Below are 8974 nucleotides of genomic sequence, written 5' to 3' on the forward strand. Positions count from 1 at the left end.
TCAAGAGATCTCTTGAGACCTAACACAGTACTTCAAGAATTTTTTCTAACAGGATTTCTGATTTTAGTCAGAAAATCCACTGACAGCAAACTCTTTTAAAATTTTTCATAGCTCCTTTAGAATTTTTTTAACAGGATTTCTGACCAAGGTTTGAAATCCCAAGAACTGCTCAGAGAGCTGATACAGCTCTTTTAGAATTTTAAAATTCTTTTAGAATTTTAGCAATCCAGAGAAGACTGTCTAAAGAGTGAGCACAGCTCTTTTAGAATTTTTTCTGGCTTTCTTGTTTTGATCAAAAAACCAAGAATTACTTTCAGAATTTTTCTAACAAGATTTTTGACTTGGTCCTAAGATTCATGAGTTTCTTTTATAGCAGATTTTTCTGACTTTGGTCAGAAAACTCATGAGCTATTTAGAGAGATTTTAGAATTTTTACTAGCATAGAGAGTTGTTGAAGGGGGTCTATTCATTCCATTTTTGTCTCCACACAGAAACTAGGCTTTAGGCCGTCCTTGCAGACTATGAAACTAGGCCATAGGTCATATGTTCCAGGAACAGACCATGAAACTAGGCCATAAGCCATCTGTTCCAGGAGCAGACCCCAAAGTCTAGGAACAAGACAGTAAAATCTCCAACCCCAGGAATAGCCTGAAGAGAGACTCACATAAATGGGAGATATCTTATCTCAGGACAGGCCATCTGTGCTGGGCAGCCCATCTGGTAGTTAATCATTCATGATGCAGTAATGCCATCCACCTAGGGTATCCATCTGGGGCATCCTGGTACCCACCAATGACATTTTAGATTACCTAACACTAACATAGTAGCCAATCAAAATTGTACTAATGTCAGGGCTTTGGCCCCTACCAATCATATTAGACATTACCTAATCCTTCTAGAGAATTCCCCAGGTTCCCTATAAGAAGGCCTGCCTACCTTTGTCTGGAGTCATCACCATTTTGATGCAGTGGTGACCCCAGCATGCTGGTTGTTTTTGCAGAATAAAGTCTCTCTTTTCTTGCATACTATTTGAGTCTGAGATCTTCCTTCAGCAATTCTCCACTCCTAATGTAATTTTGAGTAGAAAGTTGACTGTCTCAACGAGAGAATATTTACAATAGCAAGAATAAGCTGTCTAGAGCAGAATACACACACACATGCACACAAGCATGGAGAGAGAGAGAGAGAGACAGAGAGAGAGAGAGACAGAGAGACAGAGAGGAGAGAGAGAGAGAGAGAGAGAGAGAGAGAGAGAGAGAGAGAGAGAGAGAGAGAGAGAGAGAGAGAGAGAGAGAGAGAGAGAACAGGAGAACAGCCTGGAAAGCCATCTCAGCAGAACATAGGCTGCTAGCTTAGACCCATTACTTGACTTGGAGTCACTTGATTCATGGTTCTCAAATACCCCTCCCTCAGAACCCCTCTCCAAGCCCAAGCTGCTCCTTGGCATGCTATCTCCTGAGTTTTTAATCTTAGCCATTCTGTAAGATATAATCTCAGGTTTGCTTTGATTTGCATTTCCCTGACAACTAAAGATTTTCAACATATCTTGAAGTGCTTCTTGGGCATTTGAGACTCTTCTGCTGGAAATTCTTTGTTTAGATCTGTACCCCATTTTTTCATCAAGGTATTTGGGTTGTTGGTGTCTCACTTTTTGAGTTCTTTGGTGTGATCCCTCTGTGAACAATAGGAATGGTAAATATTCTTTACTAGTCTGTAGGCTGTCATTTTGTCCAACTGACAGCATCTTTTACCTTACAGAAGCTTTTCAGTTTCATTCAGACCCACTTATCAATTGTTGTCCTTAGAGCTTGAGCCATTGGCACTCCCTTACGGATGTTGTCTCCTCTACCAAATAGTCCTGTAGCTACTTGCCACTTTCTGTTTTATTAAATCTGGTGTATTGGGTTTTACATTGGTGCCAGGAGCCATGGTCTTAACCACGGCCTTATGTAAAATTACTAGATTGCGCATACAGCTCTGAGGGAACATGTGTAGTCTAACAGTAAGATTATTTGTGGGTGTGGAGGACACTGTACTTTGGTTGCAGGAACTGAAGATTACCACTTGGTGTCCCTTGCCCTGGGTTCTTCCCCCTCCCTTGAATCTTTCTCCTGCTTGTGCTTTATTGCCACCCCTGAACTAAAGTTTTTCGGAGCTTTATCAGACAACTGTCTTGCTCTCATTCCTCGTGTCTCTTGTCGCTTTCAGTCTCTCTCTCTCCCCTGCCCTAGGTCCCTGGTGAACACCCCCAGGATCGGGGCAGATTGGGATCTTTGATCCACCTGGATTTGAGTTTTGTGCAGTGTGATAGATGTGGATCTATTTGCATTCTTCTATACATAGACATCCAGTTAAACTAGTACCATTTGTTGAAGATGCTTTCTCTTTTTCCACTGTATGGTTTTCCCTTCTTTGTCAAAAATCAAATGTCCACAGGTGTGTGGTTTATTTCAGGGTCTTACATTCCATTCCATTGATTAATTTGTCTGTTCCTATACCAGGACCAAGCAGTTTTTATTACTGTTGCTCTGTAGTACAGCTTGAGGCCAGGGATGATGATTTTTCCAGGAATTCTGTTTATTGTTTAGGATTGTTGTAGATATCTTAGGTAGGTTTTTTCCCCCATATGAAGTTGACAATTACTCTTTCAAGGTCTGTAAAGAATTGTGTTGGATTTTTGACAGGAATTGCATTGAATCTATGGATTGCTTTTGGTAAAATGGGCAATGTTTCACTTTGTTAATACTACCAATCCATGAGCCTGGGAAATCTATCCATCTTTTGATATCTCCCTCAATTTCTTTCTTTAGTGATTTGAAGTTCTTGTCATACACATCTTTCACTTGCTTGGTTAGAGTTACACACACCAAGATATTTTATATGATTCATGGCTATTGTAAATGTTGTTTCCCTAATTTCTTTCTTGGCTGGATTATCATTTGTATAAAAGAGGGCTACTGATTTAGTTGAGTTAATTTTGTATCCAGCTGTTTTGTTGAAAGTGTATGTCAGCTGTAGGAGTTCTCTGGTAGAACTTTTGTGGTCACTCATGTATAGTATCATATCATCCAAGAATAACAATATTTTGACTTCTTTTTCAATTTGTATCCTCTTTATCTCTTTTGGTTGTCTTATTGCTCTAGCTAGAACTTCAAGTACTACATTGAATAGATAGGGAGAAGATGGGCAGCCTTGTCTTTTCCCAGATTTTAGTGAAATTGCTGTAAGTTTCTCTCCATTTAAGTTGATATTGGCTATTGGCTTGCTACATACACATTGCTTTTATTATGTTTAGGTGTGTGCCTTGTATCCTGATCTCTTCAAGGCTTTTAATATGAAGAGGTGTTGGATTTTGTCAAAGGCTTTTATAGTATCTAATGAGATGATCATGTAATTTTTTTTCCCCTTTCAGTTTGTTTATACAGTGCATTATGTTGACAGATGTTTATATATTGGACCATTCCTACATCCCTGGGATGAAGCCTACTTGATCATGGTGGATGATGTTTTTATGTTCCTCAATTTGGTTTTCAAGTAATTTATTGAGTATTTTTAAATCAATCTTCATAACAGAAAATTGGATTGAAATTCCATTAATATGTTCAGTCTTTAGGTTTTAGGGTGACTATGAACTCAGAGAATGAGTTTGGCAATGTTCCAACTGTTTCTATTTTGCAGAATCATTTGTGGAGTATTGGTTTTATCTCTTTTTTGAAAGTCCAGAAGAATTCTGTGCTAAAACCATCTAGACCTGGGCTTTTATTGCTTGGGGAATTTTTAATACTTGCTTCTATTTCCTTAGGGATAATTGGGCTGTTAATTTGATCATGCCTTAACTTTGGAAAGTGGTATCTGCCTAGGAAAGTCATATGTTAAGGTTTTCCAATTTAGAGGAGTACTGGGTTTTGAAATCTAATTGATAGATTTCAGACCTGATTTTGATTATTTTCTGCCTTCTTTCTACTCCTCTTTGGTGTGTTTGCTTTCTTTTTTATTCTAATGCTTTCAGTTGTACTTTTAAATTGCTGGTATGAGATTAGAACTTTCTAATCTCTATATGGGGGCACTTAGTTCTATGAACTTTTCTCTTAGTACTCCTTTCATTGTGTCCCATAAATTTGGGTATGTTGTGCCTTCATTTTCATTGAATTCTAGACAGTCTTTAATTTCTTCCCTGACCAGAGATCATTGAGTGGAGAGTTGTTCAGTTTCCATGAGGGTATAGACTTTCTGGTGTTTCTGTTGTTGTTGAAGTACAGCTTTAATTCATGCCCTATGATAAGATACGAGGCATTATTTGAGTTTTCTTTTGCCTGTTGAAGCTTGCTTTGTGACTGACTATATGGTCAATTTTGGAAAAAGATTCTTAAGGTGCTGAGAAGAATGCATATTATTTTGTGTTTGTATAAAATAACAGACATCTACAGATGTCTGTTAAGTCCACTTGATTCATAATGTCAGTTAGTTTCATTATTTCTCTGCTTAGTTTTTGTCTAGATGACCTGGTGATTGATAAGAGTTGGGTATTGAAGTCTCCTACTATTAATGTGTGGGGTTCTACGTACATTTTAAGATGTAGCAATATTTCCTTTACAAATGTGGGAGCCCTTTGTTTGGGACATAGATGTTCAGAATTGAGATATCATCTTAGTAGATTTTTTCCTTTGATGAGTATGAAGTGTCCTTCCCTGTCTCTTTTGATTAATTTTGGTTAAAAGTCTATTTTATTAGATAATAGAATTACTATTCCAGCTTGCCTCTTGGGTCCATTTTTTTAGAAATTTTTTTCTAGCCCTTTACTCTAAGGTAATGTCTACCTTTATTTCTTAGATGTGTTTCTTGTATGCAGCAGAATGATGGGTTCTGTTTTCATATTCATTCTGTTAACCTGGGTCTTTTTGTTGGGAAAGTGAGCCCATTAATGTTGAGAGATATTTATAACCAGTACTTGTTAATTCCTGTTATTTTGATGGTTGGGGGGTGACTAAAATGGAGGTGAAATACTTTGGTGATGTGAGGGTCATTGAAGTATAGCCTTATTACAATGAAATCCAGTGTCTAAAAATTGTTCTTATTTTGGGCTTGTACCATAATAAGAGACAAGATTTTAAGCTCTACTAAATACAAAACAAACAAACAAACAAACAAAAAGACTTTATATATTTATGTTCATTTAAGAAAATACTACTAGTGATATATTATTTTGAAATATACAGTTAATATGTTTGGAGTTATCTAAAATTTATATTGAGAAAAATGTATGTATTTTCAGTATTGCTGTAGACAAGCATCTACATAAGACTGTTAAATTGATTGCTGTTTTATATCAAACAACTTTTATAATATTCATTTTTATTGTCATAATATTTTATAAATTTTAAAGAATATGACAAAAAAGATATTGTAGGTATTGAAGGGGGGTCTCTGGGAGGAGTTGGGGTACAAAAGGGAAACAAGAATGTGATTTAATTCTATTTACTTAAAATATGTTTTTAAATGTTAACAAATGCAGATAAATTGAAATCATGTAACTTTTCTCATCCCAATGCAATAAAACTTAAACAAAAAGAAAAAGAAAACAGGCTAAGCAATCCAGGGAAAGCCAGCCAACAAAGAGCACACCTCTATGGCCTCTGCATCCACTCTTGCCATCAGGTTCCTGCCTTGTTTGAGATTCTTGTTTGGTTTCTTTCAGTGATGAACAGTGATGTGAAAGTGTAAAGCAAATAAACCCTCTTTCCCCCAACTTGCTTCTTGGTAAGATGTTTTGTTGCAGCAATAGAAATCCTGACTAAGACAGTATTCAAAAATCAAAAGTTCTCAAATTGTTTCAGAACTGACCATTTGTCAAAGTACATTGTGGCTAGATTTAGACCAAGAGCTGAACAAATGAATTCAGTATGCTATTTCCAAAATGAAAGTTTTTATATTAGCCTTCAACCAAGATGAGAGTATGTACTTGGGAATGGTGAACTTGGAACCCATGACAGAGTCTAGGATTTTAGGTTAGAAACAAAAACAAAGACAAAAACAAAACAGAAATCAAAATCTAGTAGCATAGAGCATCTGCTGTGTCTTCAAATGTGCCTGGAAAGTTAAGGAGAATCTCCAACGTTACAGTTCAAGGAAATTGGACCAGTGGAAGAGTCTCAGAGCTCTTGACTGCTTCTTGCAGCCACCAGAAAGTCACAGGTGCCTTCCACTGGGCAGGTCTTACTAAATAAAGTTCCAGTGAGCTGCAAAACCTAACTGGGATACCTCTGACTTGAGCCTGTGGATTACCTTGTCCTATTCTGCTATGTTGCAGGCATGTCCTGGTAGAATGCAGTGTAGCCTCCCACCTAGGTTGGTCTGTGTCATGTGAGACAGACAGTAAGTTGATAGAGAGCTAGAGGAGATAGTTAGATGAAAAGATAGATAGATAGATAGATAGATAGATAGATAGATAGATAGATAGATAGATAGATAGATTAGATAGATTAGATAGATAGATAGACAGACAGAAAAATGAAAAGAAAAAGGCTGCCTGAGGGAAGTTGGTGGATCTGCAGGCCCTCCGGTCCTAGAATTGCTGCTAGAGGTGGTGTCTCTGGTACTTTTCTGGGTTTTCTGGCACCATATATTAAATTATTTTAAAAGGTTGCTTAGAGCGATGGAAGGTAGAAATATAAACTTGATAAAACCTTATCAATACCATGTTTATGCACAGTGAGAGGCATTGTTGTCCAAATGTTTTATTTTAAGAGAGCTTAAAATTGTCTGTCTTAAGCAACACAAGACAGGAAAATAGTCTGCTTCTATTGAACCAACTGTTCATTTGAATTCCTGCGTCACAGACTTCAGTAACATTGAACTGAGCAATCTTTACAATTAGAATGAAATTCAATAACATGCAGGTGTGCATGCATGTGCTTGCCAAAGCTTCAGATATGAGAATACATGAGGAAATGTCTCTAAAACTATTTTAGTTAACACATAAATCTGTTGTGTAGAAAGACCTGCCTAACAATATTCACAGCATCTGTTCCACCTGAACTGAGCAGTGTCCCCTCAACTGTAAGTAATAATAGAATAATGGAAACCCACAAATTTTAAACAATGTAACACCTTTGTGTTCTCTGTAATAGCTTATAGATCATAAAAAGATGACTTGAAGTTAGGCAGTGGTGGCACACACCTTTAATCCTAGCACTTGGGAGGCAGAGACAGGCAAATTTCTGAGTGAAGCCAGCTTGGTCTACAGAGTGAGTTCGAGGACAGTCAGGGTTATACAGAGAAACCCAGTCTCAGAAAAAAAAAATGATGCGAAAATACCATCCAAGCTTTTTAAAATTCACATTGCTTAGCTCTTTACCCCATTTTTAAATAGGGTTATTTGATTCTCTGGAGTCTAACTTCTTGAGGTCTTTCTATATATTGGATATTAGCCTTCTATCAAATGTAGGATTGGTAAAGATCTTTTCCCAATCTATTGGTCGCCATTTTGTCTTATTGACAGTGCCCTTTGTCTTACAGAAGCTTTGCAATTTTATAAGGTCCCAAATATCGATTCTTAATCTTAGAGCATAAGCCATTGGTGTTCTGTTCAGTAACTTTTCCCCTGTGTCCATGTGTTCGAGGCTCTTCCTCATTTTCTCCTCTATTAGTTTTATACTGAAACATGGTTTCTCCCTTGACTAGTTTTGTCACTGATGGAAGAAGAAAAACCCAACATATTCAGTAAAGTAGAAAAAATGATAGCGGAAAGAAGTCATATATGCACGGCTCCTTTCGAAATAACGTTTGAAAATGACACTTCATCAAAGAGTCACCACAGGTATTCTCCAGCCACAGTCGTCTATCTCTTCTGGTGACTCCCAGCTCGTTTCCAGAATAGCTGTTTACTTCACAAAGATCATTAGGTTCAATGATACGAAAACAAAGAGGTGCAAAAAATAGAGCGGAAAAGAGAACCTGAGAATAGACCCATGAGGAAGACCTTGGGAAACGATAAAGCTTGCGGTTGAAGAGAGGTAGATGAAGTGTATGCAGAGGAAAGAACTCGAACCAAAGCCCATCTAGGAATGAGCCATGGAAACCAGCATCATACATCTGGCTGAGACTCTTGTCCATGTGTGGCATAGTTTGAGAGAGAGCTGATAAAGGACTTTGGAACACAGGTTTATGAAGTGACAATACCTTTGATGAACAATGAAAAGCTGTCAGAGACCTTTAAGACACAAAATAAAACAAAGCAAATAACCAAAATTTAAAAAAATATACCTTGGGCATACCAACACACTATTAAATGTTTAAGTGTAATAAAAATTAAAAATTCTAAACTAAAAAAAATATCACATTGCTTTCTCTGAGCTAAACATTTTTGAATTAACAAAAAGCATCTAGTCCAATGAATGAGTATAGGATACAGCACAAAAATAATTCTTTGATTCTTGATACACTCAATGTCTTTTGTAAGATTTGGTTGGACACGTTGGTGCTTGCTTGCAATGCCAGAAATCCAGAAGTTATGAGAATAGAATTAAAGGTCAGTCTGAGCTACTTAGTAAGACCTTGCCTCAAAAATACCAGAATAAGAGGCTAGTAGGGACCACACACACAGAAAGAGACAGACAGACTGAAACAGACAGAGACACAGAAAGAGTCAAAGAGATGGAGATAGATAAAAGCAGAGACACACAGAGACAGACAGACAGAAGCAACAGCAGAGACAGACAAGAAAGAACAGGAAGGAGAAAGAGAGAACTAAAATAATTAAATGCATTGGGGAGGTTAGAAATACTGCTTTTTAAAAAAATATCTAAGTAAAATACATTGTGAAGACACAGGGAATGTTTGCTTAGTTACTGACATACCTCATTTAAAAATACCTATAATTTAGAGATGACAAATAGACATTTGCCAAGTTTTTGTTTGTTTGTTGTTTCTTGTTTGTTTTATGTTTGGTTTTTGGGCTTTTGGGTTTTTTTTTTTT

This window comes from Mastomys coucha, unplaced genomic scaffold, assembly GCF_008632895.1.
Source record: "Mastomys coucha isolate ucsf_1 unplaced genomic scaffold, UCSF_Mcou_1 pScaffold22, whole genome shotgun sequence".
NCBI classification, from domain to species: Eukaryota; Metazoa; Chordata; class Mammalia; order Rodentia; family Muridae; genus Mastomys; species Mastomys coucha.